General features: G+C 40.0%; 1 protein-coding gene across 1 annotated transcript in view; it reads left to right on the top strand.

The window, feature by feature from the left end:
• Positions 1-219: 219 nt before the first annotated feature.
• The window catches only part of CALCB (calcitonin related polypeptide beta), a 184,808-nt gene continuing 164,382 nt past the window's right edge, over positions 220-20,645 (top strand). The window contains exon 1 of the mRNA XM_063641077.1: positions 220-2,235. The gene's annotated coding sequence lies outside the window, so the exon portion shown is untranslated. The remainder of the gene's footprint in view (positions 2,236-20,645) is intronic.

Raw genomic sequence — 20,645 nt, 5'->3', positions numbered from 1 at the left:
CAGTTCAACTTTTCTTTCTGCCCATTCCTACTTTCTTCACTCCCTTATAGGTGTTGATACCAGGGATTCCTCCCAATTACCTTTTGGCACACAAATCTCCAACTAAGAGTTTGCTTCCCCTGGAATCTTACATAACACACTATTGTTAATGCAAAATAAATGAGCATAAAATACAGGAAGAAAATACAGTAATTGTATAAGAATAATTTCTTTCTCTTCTGAATTTTACTGTATATGCTTACATGACATTTAAAATAAAAATAAGTTCCAATTTAAAAATGATACTTCTAAAAAAATACACAAAAGAAATGAAAGCATAGACTCAAATAGATAATTGTACACCAATTTCATAGCAGCATTATCAACAATAGCCAAAAGGTGAAAACCACCTAAATATTCATCAACATATAAAATAATGAACAAAATGTCATATATACATATGCAATGGTATATTATTTAGCCTTAAAAAGGAATAAAATCCTGTCACATGCTACAATATGATGAATCCTGAGGACATTATGCTAAGTGAAAGCCAGACACAAAAGGACAAATATTGTAGGATTTTACTTATATGAGGCACCCAGAATAGGCAAACTCATACAGACAGAAAGTATGATAGAAGTTACCAGGGGCTGGTAGAAGGAATAGTGGGGATTATTGTCAAATAAAGTTTCCATTGGGATGACGAACAAATTCTGGAAATGGATAATGATGATGATTTGCACAACATTGGGAATATAATTATTGCCACTGAACTGTATGATTAAAAGTGTTAAAATGGTGTTAAAAGGATTCTGTTCCTGCTTAGAATTTCAAAAGCAACAGAAGCATATCACTCCCACCCTAACAATGAGAAAAACCTGAACAATCTATAAAATCATAATTTTTTGGACCCACCAGAAAGCTGAAGTCACAAGGCAAACTGAGTCACAAAGTATACTGATTCAAAAGGGTAACAAGCTCCTCCAAGAAGAAATGGATCACATGAATTGCTTCAACTTTGGAAGAAGAGGTGGTACTTGTAAAAGCTGGTAAGCAGGACTGGATTTGAGCGAATGCGTGTGTGGGCATCATCCAATTGGTTGAGAGATTGATAGAACAAAAAGATTGGGGAAGGTTGGATTCCTAGCCCTGTCAGATCCTATTTCAAGTTTAGATACGTTCTTTGTCCTGGATGTTTTTGCACTCGTTTTTATCATTAAAGGCATTACGTTAAAATATTACTCTGGATTCCTGAGATTTTTGGCACCCCTTTACATTTTGCAATGGAAACAAGTGCCTCACTCATCTCACCCCAGTTCGGGCCTTGCAGGGCACTTTTATAGAGAAAGTAATTTTGTTCACCAAATAAAACGAAGCTAGTCTTTGCCCCAGCAGTTTGCTTTCCCAGGTAAGGAGAGATCAGATATAAAATGTAGATGTGCTCTGGATTTATTCTTGGTTGAGGATTGCACCAGGCAGCAGCAACAAAACGATTTTGATTTGCTGAGTTCGAATCTAATTGATCCACACAGGTTTCCCTATTGCTCGCTATGCTTAGGTCTGGCGTGGCCCACTGGCTTTTGACAGGGTGGCTTTTATTTTGGAAGTCTGAGGACGCACTGGACGGTCGCCACATGGGGATTTCTGGTCGAGCAGTTTTCAGAGAATGAAATCAGTTCCTTTGCGCTTTTCCTGGGAGCATTTGCTGAGCGCCAGACTTAAGTTCGCCTTTCTAGGCCCAGATTGCACAAGGGGCAAGCAAAGCGTCAGAACAGCGCCCCCTGTCGGCGGCGAAGGCGTGGCGGCCCGCGGACCGGCGGACCCCGGGGCATACCCGCCGTCTGGGTGCACAGGCCCAGGGGCCCCACGACCTCGGTTGTCGGGACCGTGGGCTCCACTCAGGAGCCCACCGAATCCTTCGGCCTGACCAGGCGGGGGGTCTTCTTCCCAGTCCGCGGAAGCCAGGTCCAGGAGACGGCGGGGCTCGCTGTGCCTCCGGACCTACACTCTGCTCGTGGCCCGATCTCTGCAAAGCGTCCACTTTGGAAAGAAGTTTCACTTGCAGGGAAGGCGTATGTACACAATGATGGTCCGTGTGTCCGGGATGTGAATGCCAACCAAGACTGCGTCCGTTGGAGTGTGCGCGAGTCCTCCATGAGGGTGCTTCTGGCAGTCACAGTTCACGAGTTAGCGAGAAGATGGCTGGGAGGAGGCGAGCCCCCGCCCCCGGGGCACGCATTTCGAACTCCATAGGTATGGGTGAGTTGGTTAGCATTGGATGAGAGTGCTTGTCCTTATCTGAGTACAGACACCTGGTAACCTTCGGGCCTGCAGAGGCCCCTGTGCTCCTTTGGAGGGCGCTGCAGGACGGGCTGGGGTGCATCCGGGCCTTTACCCCAGGTAGCTGGCAAGTGAACTGGCCTGAATTGGCCGGCCCAGGGCACCTCCACACACAGAGCTCCGCGGCACAAGGTAGCTGTGCAAAACGGTCTCTAGAGGGGCTGCCCTCGCCCTGATGGATGGGCAGGAAGGCGTGTGCATGCGCGGGCGTGTGTGTGTGTGTGTGTGTGTGTTCGCGCGCGCGTTGTGGTGCAGCCAGCCGGTCGTAGGCTGCGGTGAAAGGTGGCTTGTTATTCTGGGAGGGGGCACAGCAAAGGGTTTCACTTCCCCTGGGTGAGCCTTCTGGGGGTGCTGTCTTGGGCAGAGCGCCAGCCCCAGTGGTACCACTGCTGGGGAGCCCGCTGGGGTCCGAGTCTGCCCACTGTGGGGCTGTTATCTGCTCTTGCCATTAGCCCCGCCCGTTCTCTGCATTTCCCCTGGTCTCTCCCCTTTGATCTGGAGGCGCTGTTTCAAAGGCTGTCAGTCTCTGGAAGGGTAAATTCGGTTCCGGTCATTCTTCCAGTGGGCCCTTATCCCTAATCCTCCCTCTCCTCTCGCCTGCTCCCTTGGAGGCGAGCTCCCTGTTTGGGGCGGTCACGGCTCCGCGGCGTACCCTGCGCGAGGAGAGGCCCACTTCGGTGGCAACCTGAGCTGGGTGCAACGCTACGGTGTGTGCCCCTTGGGGAACAGTCCCTAAATCAGGGCAGGGTAGCAGGCGATCCCAAGGAGATGGGTTTGTCCAGGGGTCTGGCCTTCTAGAGAGGGATGAGGCACCCGCATCTACGTTCAGGTGAAGCTGCGGAGCTCAGTCCATACAGACAGCCGGGCTGTCTGAGAGCAAGAGCCTTGGGCTCTGTACCTGTCATTAAATTTTCCTGGGACTAGGAACGTGCAGAGCAGTGTGTGTGTGTGTGTGTGTGTGTGTGTGTGTGTGTGTGTGTGTGTGTGTGTGTTTTTTTTTTTCTCTGGGCTATTGAAATAACGACCTTGCCCCGGGAAAGATAACCCCAGCTAAGTGCCTAAGGAGGGAGACAATGAGCCTGCCTTCTTCAGCCATATTGGGCAGAAAGCCTTCCTGGTAGACTAGACCCACAGGATGGGACTAAGGCCCTTCAACCCCAAGCGGAACCCGGCACCCTCAGGCCTGGACATCTCTCCCTGCTCTGTCAAGCTTCCAAACCATTTATATTCATGAATGCCTTCAAACTTGAAGGCACCCCACTGGGGCAATGAGGCCTAGATAGTGTCCAGTTACTTGCCTGAGGTTACACAGGAACAGAGGCAGCACAGGAAACCTGGCCTCTAGCCACTCTGCCACACCAACCTCTTGGGGAAGGGCCCCAAAAGACACGAGGAACCCTAGGAGACATTCTAGAGAGCCCCCTGAACAAACGCAGAGCTGTGTGGAGCCTGGAGTTTTAAATTCCTGTGAAGAACAAAGCCAAGGCAGACTACAGGAGGGGCAACTGAATCCCCCACACGTTCTAGGCCCTGGGGAAGGGTGCATGGAGAGATATTTCATGGGGAGGTGTGAAGGGATGGAAAGACTTGGAAAGGGGGCCTGAAGCCTGAGGAGACTTGGGGACTCCTAGTTAGGAAGTGCCTTTGGAAAAGCTATGGAAAAAAAAAAAAAAAAAAAAAAAAGACATCCTCTAAAGAGTCCAGGATAGATGGGAAGAAGGATCTAGGCTGGTGGGCATGGTAGGGAAGAAAGCAGGTATTTAGGGCAGAAGCTCTAACCCACTCACTAGAAGGCGAGAGAAACCCCTAATATACCAGGTTACCTCAAACGACTGAAAAAAGCTGTGACAGTGACCCCAGCTGGGGATTAACTGACTTGCCTAAAGGCGGCATCATTTTTCTTGTTACATAGAGCAAACAAAGGCTCCCAGAAGTTCTCCCGCTTGCCAGCTCTCAGTCTGGTTCCTGTGCCAGCGGGCAGCCTCCGGGCAGGGCCATTCAGGTGAGACAGCTTGGAGTCAGGGGCGCCTCCGCTCCCACTGCCCGTGGGACCAGGCAGCTCTGTGCCTCTGAAGCCATGCATGGCTCCCGGTGAATCAGTGCCCACAGGTGGACCCTGCCCTCATGCCCTGTCCCCTGGGAGTCGCAGTGGCCACATCCTCAGGGGAAGAAGCAGAGACCAGGAAGCCTGGCTGCTTATCCTGGGGAGGGGCAGGCAGGGACTCACAGCCTGCATTGAGTTTGCTCCCCCTCCACAGGTCTGCCCTGGAGAGCAGTCCAGATCCGGCCACACTCAGTGAGGAGGAAGTGCGCCTCCTGCTGGCTGCACTGGTGGAGGACTATGTGCAGATGAAGGCCAGTGAGCTGGAGCAGGAGCAGGAGACAGAGAGCTCCAGGTGAGCCTCCCCAAGCGCCCAGAACAGGGCCTCCTCTCCCCGCAGCATACCAAGGAGGCAGATCCCAGGAGGTAGGAGAGAACACACTGGCAAGGGGTCCAGCAAGCTGATTTGTTCAGTAGGACTTGGAGCCCAGCCTTTCTCAGGCTCCAGGGGAGACAGAGGTCCCAGTGCAGCTGGAAGGACTGTGGTTAGACACAATAAAAAGCTCCGTTTCTGAAAGCTGTTAGGAAGTGAAATGCGAAGATGTGGAATCGCTCGCTGTGGGCATTGCTCTTGCAACAATAGCTCTCATTAGATGGGATAATTGTGAAATACATGTACTTTGTTTAGTGCTGACTATGAGCTGTTTACAGTTGTAAATAGTTGACTGATGGTTTTGATCCTCACAACAATCTGTGAGGAAACTAAAACAAGTAAGGTTAAGTAATTTGTTAAAAGTCATAAACTAGTAAATGGTAAAGCTGAGCTTTAAAATCCGGGTAGTTTGGCTCCAGACTCCATTTTCTTAACTAGTATTTCTACTGCTTCTAGTTAGTGAGTGTGTGAAGACCTAGCATGGGGGCTGGAATACAGTAGGTGCCCTAATGTGTTAGGAGGTTTTAGACTTGCTTTTTCTTACATTTTCTCCTTCCCTTTCAGTCAGTTCGATTTCTGATGGCTGGTTCTCCACCATTCCTTCCCTTTCTAAGGTGGAGAGTAGATCTCAGTTAGAGCAGCTGATCACCAGCAGATGGCAACAAAGACTGTCCAGATAAGAGCTAAGAGCTCTTTACAATGTGATGAATTAGTAGTTCATCTGTAAAAAAGAAAACTGAAATAGAACTCATGGAAATGTTTCTCATTTCTGAATAACCAAATACACAGGAAACTAAGTAAAATCCTTAGGCTTAATGGATGTTGAAATGCCCTGAGAACATTTGTTGACATCCAGAGTGATATTGAAAAAGAACTGATTGAGGATAGTGAACATCTTCATTGTGTTTATAAACTCAGGAGGAAAGGTCATTCAATATGATGTTAACAGTGGGATTTTTCATATGTATCTTTTTTCAGAATAAGAACATTCTCTTCATTCTAGTTTTCTGAGAGTTTATATCAAGAAGGTTCTTAAGTTTTATCAAATGTCTTTTTAAAATCTATTTAGATGATCATATGGTGTTTCTCTTTTATTCGGTTAATGTGGTGAATACATTGAGTTTTGGAGGTAAAACCAATATTATATTCCTAAAATAAACACTATTTGGTCATGATCTTCATTCTTTTCCACATTGATGATTTTTGATTTACTTTTCTTGTTTGTTTAGGATTACTACATCTATATTTATGACATATATTTGCTTGTATTTTGCCTTCCTGGTGATGTCCTTATAACTTTTTGTGGGATTCTACTAGTTTCATTAAGTGAATTGGGAAATGTTTCTTCTTTCTTTTTTCTCTGAAAAAGTTTCTGTTTGATTAATTATATTTCTTCCTTCTTGGAGCTTCCTTTGTGAGAGAGATTTAAGTTATATATTTAAGTCTTCATCAGATACAGGACTATTCGGATTTTCCATTTCCTCTTGTGTAAATTTTAGTAGCTTGTCTTATATAAGAAACTTGTATATTTTATCAAAATTTTCAAAATAATTGGCACAAAATATTCATAATATTCACTTATTTTCTTTTAATGTCTTTAGGATCGCTAGTGGTAAAACACTTTTTATTCTGGATACTGGTAATATGTATTTTCTCTCTTTTTGTCTTACTCAGTTTTGCTAGGGGATTGTGAATTGTATTAATCTTCTCAAAGAACCAGCTTCTGGCTTTGTTGATTTTCTCTCTGCTATTTCATTAATTTCTACTGTTATTATTTTATTTTTCTCCTTTTTTGGATTTAATTTATGTCCTTTTTTTCTATGTTCTTTGGATGGAGGCTGAGGTAACTGATTCCCAACCTTTTGTTTTTTCAAATATATGTATTTAAAGCTATAATAACTTTTTAAAATAATGTTTTTTAACTGCAGCCCATGAATTTTGATGTCATATTTTAATTTCAATATTTCAATTGAAAAATATTTCAATTAAAAATGTTTTTTATTTTCTTTATAACTACTTCTTTGATACATGGGTTATTTAGGTATATACTGCTAAATTTCCAAATATTTTTCTGTTATTGATTTCAAATTTATTTTCACAACGGTTAGATAAATACTCTCAATGATTCCAATTCTTGGAAATTTATTGAGAATTGCTTTATGATTAGCATATGATCTATTTTGGTAAATGTTCCACTTATCCTTTAAAGAGTTTATATTTTGGAGTTGTTGAATGTAACATTGTATATAGGCCGATTGGGTCACGATGCTTAATTGTGTTGTTAAAATCTCATTGACACTGTTTTTTTTTTTTGTTTCTTGTTTTTTGTTTTTTTTTTGAGACGGAGTTTCACTCTTGTTGCCCAGGCTGGAGTGCAATGGCATGATCTTGGCTCACTGCAACCTCTACCTCCTGGGTTCAAGTGATTCTCCTGCCTCAGCCTCCCAAATAGCTGGGATTACAGGCATGAGCCACCACGCCTGGCTAATTTTTGGATTTTTAGTAGAGATGGGGTTTCTCCATGTTGGTCAGGCTGGTCTTGAACTCTCGACCTCAGGTGATCCACCTGCCTTGGCCTCCCAAAGTGCTGGGATTACAGGTGTGAGCCACTGTGCCCAGCCATACCATATTTTGTTTTTGTTTTTTTATTACTTTTTCTATCAGCTACCGAGAGAGATAAATTATACAATTATATAAATTTTTCTAGTTCTCCTTCAGGTTGTTTATTTCTGTTGTATATATTTTGAAACTATGCTATTAGGTGTATTTAAAGTTTAGGATTTTTTTTTCTCACTGTTGAATTGATCTACTTTCAGATCTTGAAATGTTCTTTATCACTAGTAATACTACGTATCTTAAAGTCTGCTTATTTGACATTATATAGCCACGCTATGTATATTATGTTAGTGTTTTTATAGTATATCTTCCCCATTTTCGAACTTTCATATTTATAAGCAGCATATAGTTAGCATTTTTTTAGACAGCCTGACCATTTTCTTCCTTAATTGGAGTGCTTAATCCTTGTACATTTAATATAATTTCTGATATAGTTGAGTTTGTCTTCTACCTTCTATTTATTTTGCTTTAGTCCCATCTGGCCTGTTTCTTCATTTTTTTTTTCTTGTTTTCTTTCGTGCAAACTAAGTGTTTTGTTCATTTTTTTAGTCTTCTTTTCCTTTCTTTCTTTTTGCTTTTCCTTAATTGTAGTAGTGACTTTATTTGTCAAAACTTGCCAAACTATAAACTTAAATGCATTTAATTTTATGTAAATTGTACATCAATAAAGTTGATTTTAAGAAAATATAATAAAAGAATAAAATACAATACATAAAGGAAAGGAAGAAAATTTAAAGTTCTTTCATATGTTTAATTAAAAATATATCCCTTTCCATTATCTATTTCTCTTTATAAAATCTCCATTGTGTTTATTCACTAATGTATTACCTCTACTTTAATGTCCATTTCTAAAATATTTTTTCTTTTATTTCTAATGCTTTCCTTGGTTTTGTAAGCTCCATTTTCATGTCTTCCTGCTCTCTTTTCTCCAATAATATTATTTCTGAGTTATTTTGATCCTAATTTAAGTTGTTCTTTTGATCCTAATTTAAGTTGCTCTTTTGAGACTTCTATTATTTTCTTAATTTCTTTTAGATTGTTTGTTTAGAATATTAGCATATAGTTTTTCCTTATTTTGTGGGCATGTCTTTCTGGCTTGTTTTCATTGCTTGCAAGAATATTTTTCTGATAATAATTTTGAGGTTTGACTAATTTTCTTTCTGTTGCTTGTTTTTTAGTAAGACAAGTTTTCCTGTACTAGAAGGGAAGACAGCTAGTGTAGCTTTCCTAGCTTCAAGGTACTAGAGCACCTTCTTACACAGTTTATTTCAAGTGTTAAAAAATACTGTGCTCTCTGAAATGGGCTGACTCTTCTCCCTTTTTCTTTCCTTTGCTCCTTTTGTTCCTGCTCAGTACAGGGGCTTTGTCCTATAACTAAGATTTGGGCCCAGAATCCAGATCACCCCAGCATTCTCTGACTTAAAGTGGTCCCCTTGCACTCCCTTGCAAATTTTAGTCTACAAAGCTCCTCCCAGTTTTGATTGATATTTTCTGGAAGAATATACCTGCAATGCATATAAAAACAAAGCATTTCTAGTAATATCCAAGTCATATATAATAAATAAGGAAAAAAAGACTACCCGATAGAATAATGTATACAGGTTACAAACAGACAATCTATAAAGGAGGAAACCTGAATGTGAGATAAACATATGGAAGGGTGCTTCATCTCACATATAGTTGGAAATGCTTAATCTCACCCATGATTGGAAACACATGGAAAGGTGCTTCATCTCACTCATAATTGGAAATAGAGTTTCATCTGATTTAGCACTAAAAACATTATAATTATCTCATATAATAATTACCAAATTAAAAAAGGAATCAAATCTTGACTTCTTTTAAAATAATTCTGAAGAAAGAAAGCTGGAAAATAAATCTGATGACAAGATAAAATTGCATCTCTAATGCTCTTTCTCTCTCTCTGATTTCTGGGCCCTTGCTTATACTATTTCCACATCTCAGAATATTCTTTATCCGTCTTTTAGTCTAGCTAATTCCTACTCATCCTTCAGCTTTTATTTTAACTATCATCTCTTTCAGGAAACATCTGACTACCTTAGCTAAGATAAATGCCCTTACTATCTTATAAGATACGTGCAAGATGTATGTCCTTGGCATTTTATACTACCATAGCATTTTCCAAATATAAAAAATACAAAAATGATGTCAGTTTTATACATTACCTTGGCTAGGCTAGGCTATAGTGCCCAGTTATTTAATCAAACACAAATCTAGATCTTTCTGTGAAAGTATTTTGTAGATGTGATTAACTTGTATAATCAGTTGACTATGTAAAAGAGACTATTTTCCATAAGCTGAGTGGGCTTGATTCAAGTACAGTCATCCCTTTTTTTTTTTTTTTTTTTTGGAGACAGAGTCTGGCTCTGTCCCCCAGGCTGGAGTGCAGTGGCACCATCTCGGCTCACTGCAAGCTCCGCCTCCCAGGTTCACGCCATTCTCCTGCCTCAGCCTCCCGAGTAGCTGGGACTACAGGCGCCTGCCACCACGCCCTGCTAATTTTTTTGTATTTTTAGTAGAGACAGGGTTTCACTATGTTGGCCAGGATGGTCTCGAACTCCAACCTTGTGATCCGCCCACCTCGGCCTCCCAAAGTGCTAGGATTACAGACTTGAGCCACCACACCCGGCCAGTACAGCCGTCCCTTGATATCCATGGGAGATGTGTTCTAGGACCCCCAGTGAATACTAAAATCCATGGATGCTCCAAGTCCCTGATATAAAATGGCATAGCATTTGCATATAACCTATGCATATACTCCCATATACTTTAAATAATCTCTAGATTACTTATAATATCTAATACAATGTAAATGCTGTGTAAATAGTTGTTACACTCTATAGTGTAGGGAATAATGACAGGGAAAAAAGTCTGTACATGTTCAGTAGAGCTGCGATATTTTTCCCAAATATTTTCAATCTGCTGTTGGTTGAATTGATGGATATGGAACCCAGGGATACGAAGGACTGACTGTAGTTGAAAGGCTTTAAAAGCAGAACTGAAGTTTGCCTGAGGAAGAAGAAATTTCACCTGTGTACTGTAGTTTCAGTTCTTGCCTGAGAATTTCCGTATTTCTTCTTCTGATGGCCTGTTCTATGGATTTTGGATTTGCCAAGGCAGCCCTCACAATCCTGTAAGTCAATTCCTTGCTGTAAATCTCTTTATATCCATATATATGGGTATGTCCATTTATAGCTATATATACATACATATACACATATACATATATATATGCATGTCAGAATCTGTAGAATAAATAAAATATTCTAAAATTATCTAAATAAAATTATATATTATATATGCTTTAATTTTATTTATTCTACTGGTTCTGTGTCTCTGGTGGAACCTATCTGATACAATTACTATACCAGATTATATAATTACCTATTTTCTTTCACATCAGACAGTAAATACCATTAAAGCAGAAATGCTGTCTTGTTGATCTTTGTATTTCTAGTGCTTAGAATATACTATATGCTCTAGCTGACCTTCTGGAAAAAAAAGGAATATAGTATATGCTCAAAAAAATGTTGAATAACAAATCAATTTCCTACTGAGATTGAAGAATATAAGTGGCCTAATATGAAAAATCCTCAATATAGCTGTGGGAGACCCTGCATAGTGCGCTATAGGATTGGAGAAGGAATGGGCTAAGAAACTGCTAGATGCTTCTAGTAAGTTCTTTGGAATACCAGATAGTAACAATTCACTCCTTAGAGAAATCATCCATTTGGTAAGTCACTAGAATATCCATTAAGTTTTCACAGTTGTCACAAACATTGAAAAAAGTAAGCTGATTCTAGGAGTTAGTAATTTCTGTACTAAAAAAGAAGGTCCAAGAAAATACTACTTGCATAGTTTAGTGGCAATAAACTTTGATATTTAAAGGAAATGTAAATGTTAATATATCAAATGGCCCATAATTGCATACTCTAGGAGTCTGATTCCATTTTTAAATTTCAGTGAAAACATGAAAACAGAATTTCAACTGATTCAGCACAAAAGATTACAATAACCTAATATGATAATTGGAAAAGAATGAATCAGAATCTTGGCTTCTATTGAAGAACAGACATTGCCTTGTAGGTATTCCCCCCAACAAAAAAGCCAGAAAATATCTGATGACGATAGAGAATGACATAAAAATTTTTTTAATGCTAAAGATTGAACTGTAAAAAACCCTCTTGAATTGTGCCCTAAATCTATGTGTTCCAAAAAAAGTTTGAAGGCTTATTCCATCTGCATCATCTGGGTACTTGTAAAGACATATGCATATCCCCAGGCTCCATCCTATGCCAACCAAATCACCAGGGGTCAGGTCTGAGTATTAAATATTTACCAGGTGATTCTGATGCACAACCACTTTTGGGAAGTAGCACTAAACTGTCAGTCTTTATGTCACATCCTTTCTTTCCTTCATCTCATTGGTCAAGGTCAACTTTCTGCAGGAAGCTCTCTGTGGTTTTTTTTTTTACCTACTGGCAAAATTTCTGCGGTTCCGTTTGTTTACTAACTCCCTTATCTTAATATGGCATTTAATTAGAGTATATTAGTTTATGAAACCATGAAACTGGGTTTGGAAAATAGTGGAGAAAAGTAACACAGTATTTAATTTCTTCCCATATTGGATCTTTAGATCCTGCTTTGCTACCATAGTTCAAGCATTCTCTCACATAGAACAACAGGCATATTAATATTCAAATGCAAATCTGAATGTAACCCACATCACTGGCAAGAAAGATCTTAGTATGTAGTTTCCTGGGAAGATATCATAGCTCACTTGGATTAAACAACAGCTAAGGATTTTCCAACTGATAAGCTTGATATAATAAAGTTCCTGACCTAATGCTTTAGAAAGAAGTTTAATTAACAGTACCACTTTAGGCTTAGAACAAAGGTCTAATCCTCAGGATCCAAAGTTCAAATCCCACTTGTACTATTAAATGTGATTTTAGGAAATTTGCTTCACTTTTTCACATCTAGATTTTCTGATTAGAAAAATGAAGATACAGTATGTCATACTGAAACAATAACAATAGCTAATAGTCACTAGATGTTACGCTAAGTGGAAGGCAAGTGGGAAAACAAAATGAATTGTTTCTCATCCATTGAAGAAATATTGGCAAGGTGTGGTGCCTCATGCCTGTAATCCCAGTGCTTTAGGAGGCTGAAGGAGGAAATTGTTTGAGGCCAGGATTTTGAGACCAGCCTGGTCAACATAGCAAGACCTTTGTCTTAACAAAAAACATATACAAAATTAACCTGATTTGGTGTGACTACTTGTAGTTCCAGCTACTCAGGAGGTTGAGGTGGGAGGAAGTATTGGATTACCTGACGCCGCTGCACTCCAGCCTGGGTGACAGAGCAAGATGCAAGACCCTGTCTCTTAAAAAAATAAAAAGAAAGAAGGAAGGAAAGAAGGAAGGAAGGAAGGAAAGAAAGAAGGAAGGAAGGAAGAAAGGAAGGAATGAAGGAAGGAAGGAAGGAAGGAAGGAAGGAAGGAAGGAAGGAAGGAAAGAAGACATGAAAGGAAAAGAAAAAAAAAAGAAAAAAGAGAGAAGTTGGTGACCATGCAACTACCACAACTTTTAGTTGTCGTAGGGATTAGCCTGATGATTACATCCACAGGAAAAAATGTATAGTTCTGGTAAAATATTTTTTTCAGAATCAGATAAAAGGAAAACAATAAAACGTGGATATCCTTGTTTTAAAAAATCAACAATATGATTATATTGAGATCTATCTATCTGGATCAAAGAAGGTATTTTTTGGCTGTGGCGGATTGTATTTTTCCAGTAGTGGCTGCAATAATATTTCCCATCCTGCATGTTTTTTGAGAACCTTGAAAAATTCTCATCAAGAGACTGAGTTTATGTTCTCTCCTCTTGAACTTGCATAGACCTTTGTGATTAGTTCAGTTAATGCACTATGAGACTTCTGAGGCTAGGTTACTAAAGATAATATAGCTTCTGCCTAGCTCTGTCTTTCAGAATTCTTGCCCTTGGAATCCAAGTATCATTCCATGAGGAAGCCCAAGCCACATGGAGAGACTGGTTCAGAAAGAAACCAGGTTTCCTAGCCCTCCACTCCAGCTGACCTTCCAACTGATGACCAGGACCAACCAGTTGAATGAGCCTTCTTGGAAGTGGATTTTCTGGCCCTTAGCCAAGCCAGATACAAGCGTTTCCCACAAAGCCCTGCCCAAGTTGCAGATTTCTGAGCTAGAGGAATGATTGCTTTTGTTTTATACCACATAGTTGAAGAGTGGTATGTTATGTAGCAAAAGACTACCAGAACATTGCCTAATTTTCTAGAGCATGTATACATTAATACCGCATGTCAGCATTTCTTTAATTACCCCATGGAGTGTTAGGATGGAGTAACTGGGCATCCAATTCAACTGCAGAATGTTATTCAGAGCAGTGCTAGAATTCCTGCTTGAAATTTATATAGTGGGTATGTTAGCATTTTTGTGTGGCTATAACAAACTATCACAGACTGGGTAACTTTAAAACAGTAGGAATTTATTTCTCACAGTTCTGGAGGTCGGAAAGTCCAAGATCAAGGCACCTGCATGTTTGGTGTTTGGTGAGGGCTGCTCTCCGCTTCCAAGATGACACCTTGTTGCTGCATTCTCCACAAGGGACAAACTGTGTCTTCACATGATGGAAGGGAGGGAAGGGGTGATCTGGTGCTCTCAAGCCAGCTCTTTTATAAGGCATTAATCCATTTATGAGGGCAGAGCCCTCATGGCCTAAACACTTCCTAAAGATCCCATCTCTTAATGCTTACACTGGGGATTTAGTTTCAACATAAATTTTGAGGGGACATAAATATTCAAACCATTGCAGTGGGTACATTTTCTTAAGTTGGAAAAAAATTTGTAGATGAATGTTCATTACAGTCCTATTTTTAATATCAAGAAAGAAAGACAAAGAAGGAAATGAAAATGGAAACTATCTAAGTGATCACTAATAGGTAAAAAAGATATGGTATATCTATATAAGGAATGCTATACAGGCACTAAAAGAAGACAAATATGTAAATGTACTGACCTACATTTTATGGGAAAAACACAAAATGACATGTATAGGAAGATCCCATTTGTGGTAAAATATATAAAAGATATTCCATTTATGTAGTTGTATAAGGAGAAAGATTTCTGGAAGGAGATGAGTAATGATACTTCTGGGGTATGGGAATGTGGAATTGAATTGGGAAATAGGAACTTATATTTCCTTTTCTATATTATCTGTATTTTTCAATTTCTTTATTTGAGTATAGGTTTTATAATAAAAAATGCTTTCAAATGCATCAAAATTGTACAGATCACCTATAAACTATCAGAATTAACTTTAAAAAGGAATAAGGTACCCTGAGGGGCATCTGGAAATATTAGATATGCGTTTGGCCTCCCCGGATGATCATATTTGTGTATGACAGCTGTCCCACACAGAGCTACGCACTCCAATGCGTTTGACGTCAGGAAGCCATGGATTTAATCTGGAATAGTAAAACTCTTTAAGAAAAAGTAAGCAATTTGATCAAGGCTGTTCCACCATAAGAATCTGAAGTACTCCATGTGAGGTGGCTCATGCCTGTAATCCCAGCAGTTTGGAGGCTAAGGTGAAAGGATTGCTTGAGCCTAGGAGTTTGAAACCAGCCGGGGCAACATGGTGAGACTTCGTCTCTACAAAAAAATAAAAAAAATTAGCCAGGCATGGTGGTACACGCCTGTAGTCCCAGCTACTTGGGAGGCTGAAGTGGGAGTATTGCTTGAGCCCAGAAGGTTGAGGCTGCAGTGAGCTATGATTGCACCACTGCACTCCAGCATGGGCGACAGAGTGAGACCCTGTCTCAAAAACAAATAGGCAAAAGGATCTGAAGAACCATAAATAAAAGAATAAAATAGCCTTAAGCTTTAACTTTCCCATAGTAATGCTAAGTGTTCCACAGACAACATGGTTACTTACCTTATTTTTTAACTTGCTCTAAAATAAAATACATTGTCATAGTAACTGGGACAACCCTATATGTTGCAGAGAGGAACAGTGTTGGGTATGACCCCATGGTCATTTACTTTACCTAACATTTTAGGACTCTCATATCAGTTCACTGGTGAATTGCTGGAGCTAAGGGTAAAAGTACTCTGATTTTCTAAACACACGTCAGCTAAGCGTTAGGTTAGGCGGCCAGGGTGGAGATAGGTGGTGGGAAAAAGCAGTAATAAAGAATGAAATTTGCCTTATTGTAACTCAGATGGAAATACCATTGATAATTAATTATGTGTAATATTATCAAAACAAGCATCTCAGTATAGCTTTGATGTTTTCATGTTATTATATTATGTTTCATGATAGGAAAGTTTTGATTTGAGATTAAACAATCACTATGAAGAAACTTTCATGAAAAATAAAAGCCAAAGCAGGGAGCATGCTAACAATTATCCCCAAACCAGTAATCAATGAAATAGAAAGCCACAGTGTTCAATTAGCCTTATGCAATCTCAAGATATTAAACTTTCAGTGCATCCAATCTTCCTGCTCCTCCTGTCTGAGCTCCAAGAGCACGCATTCGTAGGTTGACAAGCCTGTGTTAAGCCCCCTGTGCCACGTATTTTGCCTGACATTAAGGACAGAGAGGTAAAGGATGCTCTCCTTGCCCTCTGAGAGCTTGAACTCATGTCATTGTGTGGTTCATATCACGTCATATTATGGCTTGTAGTAAATATGTCTTATAGAAAGGCTTGGGTCTTACTCTTATTTGTTCACTGTCTCTACCACAGTTATCAACTGTAACCACAGCAAAAGGTTTAAATACTGATATGGTTTAGATTTGTATCCCTGCCCGAAACTCATGTTGAATTGTAACACCCAGTGTTGGTGGTAGGACCTGGTGGGAGGTGATTGGATCATTGGATCATGGGGGCAGTTACTCATGAATGGTTTAACACCATCCACCTTGGTACTGTTGTCACAACAGTGAATGAGTTCTCATGAGATCTAGTTGTTTAAAAGCATGTAGCACTTCCTTCCCCTCTCTCTTGCTCCTGCTCCCACCATATGAGAAGCCTCACCCTTTGCCTTCTGCCATGATTGGAAGCTTCCTGAGGCCTCCCCCGAAGCAGAAGCTGCTATGCTTCCTGTAATGCCTGCAGAACCGTGAGCTAATTAAACCCCTTTTCTTTATATATTACCAAGTTTTAGGTATTCCTTTATAGCAAGGCAAAAGTGGACTAATACAAACGATAATTTTCGTTCCAAAATATGGTCAGGGAATAAAAAGAAAAATGAGAGTAGATGAAAAAGAATCAGAATTATTGGACAAAAGAAGGCCGTGATGTTTCCTGATTGCCTGCCACATGCCAAACTTTGTGCTAGGGGTTTTGTATGTGTTCCCTTATTGAATCCTTCCTCCCATCCTGTGAGGCAGAAAGGAAGCTAAGACTTATAGAAGGCTTACAGAGGTCTAACATCTTCATTTCTTCTCTTCCATTCTCCCCATTGCAGCTGGGTTGTCTGGTCTGATCATTGATTTAACAGCCATCCATGGTTCACCATTACCCTGGGAATAAAGTTCAAAACGCTCCACTGACTTTTAAGGAGCAATGGGACCTGGTACTTTCCTACATCTCCAGCCTCATTTCTTGCCTTGCTTTCTCTTGCTCTCTTCTCTGTAGACATAGAACATTTACTTCAGTTTCTTGAGACATTACGCCCTCTTTCATATCCTGGCCTTCCCACAGGCTGTTTTCTCCACTTGGAATGCTTTTCCTTCCTGTCTTCTCAATAATGTTGAATGAATGAATGAATGAATGAATGAATGAAGGGATACTGGAGAGAGTAAGGGTAGGAACCTGTTCAGGGGAAAGACTAGGCATAGATAAAGGGATTAGAGAGTTAATCATAAATCTGTGATAATAGATGCATTCTTTAAGGTTTAAGCTGGTCAAAGATGACCAGAGCTTGGTTTCTTCTCTTTATTAGCTTCTTCTCCTTCAAGCCTCACCATTGGTGCCACTTCCTCTAGGAAGCTTCTCTCACCCCCACAATAGTTAAATCCTCTTGCTGTATGCCCCACAGCTCTATGTACTTTTTGTCTATACTTATCACAACAGACTAAAGCTGCTTGAGGATAGGGCCTTGTCTTTCTTGTTTGCTTCTCTATCCCCAGCACAGAGCAGTTGTTCTAAACATATTTGTTCATTTGAATTATGAACAATTAGGAACACATAGTTGGTTTGTGTTTCTCATTGGTTTTGTTGTTGTATTTTTTGGACCATTAGTTTCTTTCATGCAGTGTTATCAGTGGTTAGCAATTTTAGAAATTCCCATTCTTCCAGAGTGAGTGCAACTGGTTGGGGAGTGGGGCTATTCTCAAATACAAAATGATACTTTCTAATTTATAACATAATTAAAAAGCAACTATTCTGAGTTTTCTAAATGTCCCTCTGGTCACAGGCTCTGGGGACACATGTTTATTTTCCATTCTTTTACTTCAGCTCCCTCCCCTTTTCCCATTGCCTGACTAATTCCTATATATTAGGTCTCGGCAGAACTGTAACTTCAGACAGCATGCATCTAGACTATGTAGGTGGCAGTGGCATCTTAATGCGAGGCACAAGAGTACTTGACACATGATGGCTAGATAAATGATGTTGAATGAATGAGTGAGTGAGTGAGTGAGTGAATGAAGGGATGTTGTCGGGGAGATTCGGGGTAGGATCTTGTCAGGGGAAAGGCCGAGAGGAAAAAGTTAGGGAATTAATCACAAAGCTATAATAATAGCTGTGTTCTTTGACATTAAGCTATAATAATAGCTGTGTTCTTTGACGACTCCTATCAAAAGATGCAGCACATCTAGCACCCAGAACTTAAATCATAATTTTATATTTATATATTGTATATTATTCTCCAATAAAAGGAAGCAGGAATCCCTGGATAAATGGATGACTCTAAGGCTGGGGTAGGGAAAATACAAAGTAAATTTGGAGCATCTTATAGTGCCAGAAAGTAAGGAAGTGCTCAAGTGCCTCTAAATGTGGGCTGCATTTACTGACTCTCATGTGACAAACAGTATACGGAAAAGGAAAAAATAGTAACTTTGGTAACAGGAAAAGCTGGCAGATACTACCTTAACCAAGTGATCAAGATTAACATCACCAGTGATAAATATTAATAAACATCGTGAACTTCTCTATATGAGGCAATGAGAAAGACACCTTACTTCTGGGACATTTTTCCCCAAGATCTATAACCTCAATCTAATTGTGAGAAAACATCACTCAAATTTGGAACAGTCTAAAAAATACCTGACCAGTGTATTCCAAAGTGTCAAGGTCAAGAAAAACAAGGAAAGACTGAGAAACTTTAAAGACTCAGGGGAGACTAAGAAGACGTGACAACTAAATTGCAACATGGTATACTGGAAAGAAAAAGAACATTAGTGGAAAAACTGGTGAAATCTGAATAAATTCTGTAGTTTTTTAATATTACTCTGTACCAGTGTTAATTTCTTAGTTTTGATAAAGGATCATGGTGAAGGGTATATGGGAACTCTGTATTATCTTTGCAACTCTCCTGTAAATCAAAATTTATTTTAAAATAAAAAAAAAGTTTTTTTTCCTTTTTTTTTTTTTTTTTTTTTTTTTTTTTTTGCTGTGCAAGGCTTGGCTGCAGGATGTGTTTGTGGAGAATACTAATGCATGGAGTAGGGAAGCTTGTCTGATTTGGGATTCATGAAATCTTGACCCTCTAGCAGTGCATACGTGCTACCTTTTTCTGCATAGCTTTTTTGATTTTTACAGAAGGATTTCACATCCTTAAATTCATTTGACCTTCTCCATCAAGAGGAAGGATAGGAAATGAAGTACATTAGTTGCTGTGGGACTAGAGTAAGCTTATTCCAGGACCTTAGGGTAAAATGAATAACCTCACATGTAATGCTCAAGATTAGGCATCTGTGGAAATGAAAGTGTGGTCTCTGAAAGAGACTGATCTAAAAGAAGACTGTGACATAATTAACACACTAAGGGAAGAGTCTGACAATGGTGGCAACCAAGTCCAGAAAAAGAATAGCCAAACACTATATATTTGTTAGCTTATATATATATATATTTGTTAGCTTATTATAGCCAAACACTATATATTTGTTAGCTTATTTCTAGCAGGGCCCAGGGGAAAGCAGACCCTAGCAGTCTCTCATAGACTTAACCAACAGGATCTTCCCTTTGGTAGAGATCAATGCCTCAGACTATTGCAACTCGTTTGTTCTGATTCTACTCTCCCTAAACAAATTATTAAGCACAAAAAAAGGAATGTGAGCATGTATTTGCTTATCATTGTGCTAGGTAATTTAAATGCTTTATGTTTTTAAATTATCTCAAGACACTATGAAGTTGGCATTCTTGTCCCTTAGTTTACGTGTGCAAATCAGAGAGAGATTAAGCAAACACACTTGATTATACAGTAAGTGGCAGAGCTGGGATTCAAACCCAGATGATTCAATGCCTTGGCTCACGCTATTCCTACACCCAGATGGTAAGTACAGTCCTCCCTTGGTATACATGGAGGACTGGTTCCAGGAATCCCCGGGTATACTGAAATCCACGCATACTCAGTTTCCGAAGCCTGGAACCCGAGTATACAAAAAGTCTGCCCTCTGTATACACAGGTTTCACATCCTGAGAACACTTTATTTTCAATCTGTGTCTGGTTTGGTTGAAAAAAGCCCACATATAAGTGGACCTGCACAGTTCACACCCATGTTGTTCAAGGGTCAACTGTACAGAAGAAATGCCCTTCAGCCCAGCCATGCGCTTTAGCCATCCTGCCTGATAGGGACTCCTGGCAAAACTGATCTTTGGGATTGCATTGTGGAAATCGCCTGGTTTAGAAGCAGGAAATCCTACTTTCCTTATGAAGACAAGCTCTGGAGTGAATCGACAACAGGGTGGCTCCCTGACATTTGTTTCCCCCTTCTGTTGGGAAGTATCCTGATTTTAGTCTGGGCATTAATCCTGCCTAGCCCAAGTACTTTGGTTGAGGCTGATTCCATCCCTGGCACTTGGGGCAGGAAATGTGATTCAGACTAGTATGACCCTATTTTATAGCCCCAGATTTTGGTTATAGAATGGGTGTGTAAGTAAAATTGGGTCAAGGAACACAAGGATTTGTTTGCTGGGAGCCTCTGGGCTCTTCTTCTAAGAGGGTT

This window comes from Symphalangus syndactylus, chromosome 6, assembly GCF_028878055.3.
Source record: "Symphalangus syndactylus isolate Jambi chromosome 6, NHGRI_mSymSyn1-v2.1_pri, whole genome shotgun sequence".
NCBI classification, from domain to species: domain Eukaryota; kingdom Metazoa; phylum Chordata; class Mammalia; order Primates; family Hylobatidae; genus Symphalangus; species Symphalangus syndactylus.
This window is presented reverse-complemented; position numbering and strand designations above follow the sequence as displayed.